Source organism: Octopus bimaculoides, chromosome 27, assembly GCF_001194135.2.
Source record: "Octopus bimaculoides isolate UCB-OBI-ISO-001 chromosome 27, ASM119413v2, whole genome shotgun sequence".
Taxonomy (NCBI): Eukaryota; Metazoa; Mollusca; class Cephalopoda; order Octopoda; family Octopodidae; genus Octopus; species Octopus bimaculoides.
The window spans coordinates 17272813-17273906 of record NC_069007.1 but is presented as its reverse complement, the minus strand read 5'-3'; the positions used below and the strand labels follow the sequence as shown (position 1 = coordinate 17273906).

At 31.8% G+C, this 1094-nt stretch overlaps 1 protein-coding gene across 3 annotated transcripts in view; it reads right to left on the bottom strand.

Moving 5' to 3' along the window:
- LOC106875639 (secretin receptor) overlaps window positions 1-1094 on the bottom strand; it is a 26356-nt gene that overhangs the window by 23500 nt on the left and 1762 nt on the right. The window lies entirely within an intron of this gene.

Here is a 1094-nt window from a genome sequence, read left to right as displayed (position 1 = left end):
TATATATATATATATATGTAGTAAGAAAAAAAGGGGATAAGAATTTCAATTATCCCCACGCGGTGAGTTGTAATGTATAAAATGTATATATATATATGAAATAGCAGAAGGAAGTTGCACACAGTTTACGTAGTTGTAATATATTTTTTAATATATTTTATAAGTGAAAGAGTATTGTTTGTCGACCGGTTTCGCTTTCACTAATCATGACATTGAAATTATTGTGATCTCATATTTTCTTAAGATTTTAGTCCTTGTTGTGTATGAAAGCCTGTGAATGAAATGAATCATCAAGTAGAAAAATCTAAAGAGAGGTAATTGGTGTTCGTTATTATTCGGGACAGGGGAAGTAATTGCTCATATTTTGGGGAGGGGTAAATAAATATACAAAAGCTCAAAAGCTAAAGAAGTGAGATGAAGTATTTACAGTGATGGGTATGTTAACATGAATTAAGATATATACTGAGACCAAAGTTGGTTATGCGTTCAAATTTAGGCGTGTTCTGTATTTTTCGATAACTTGTAGACAACATATAATTACAAAGTCAACAAGCTGAGCTACAGTACCAAGAGAAATGGTCAATAAAATGCTTCAACTTAATAATGATAGAAGACATAAATAAACAGTTGACGATTCAGATGTACTACAGAAGTTGATCAATGAAAACAAAACAACTAAAAAAAAATTTCGAAATGAAATAGCAATAAGCTTAGATAGTCTCTAAAAATCGTTTAGACAGTAGCTATCTAAATGGTTTTTATGGATTAACCGATTCCAGTTAATAGAAAGTCAACCCAAAATTTCAAAATAACGGTTTGTCTGATGATCGTAAGTGATATGAAACTCAAAACAAGAAGAAAAGAAATTAGTTTAGTTTATAATATATATACATACATAGGTAGATATATATACATACATGCATACATACATACAAACAAATGAACAAACAAACAAACAAACAAGCATTATTGCTCCATCTTCACAGATGATTGCTGTTTCTTTATGCTTTGTTGTTGATAGAGTGTGGAGGCGCAATGGCCCAGTGGTTAGGGCAGCGGACTCGCAGTCGTAGGATCGCGGTTTCGATTCCCAG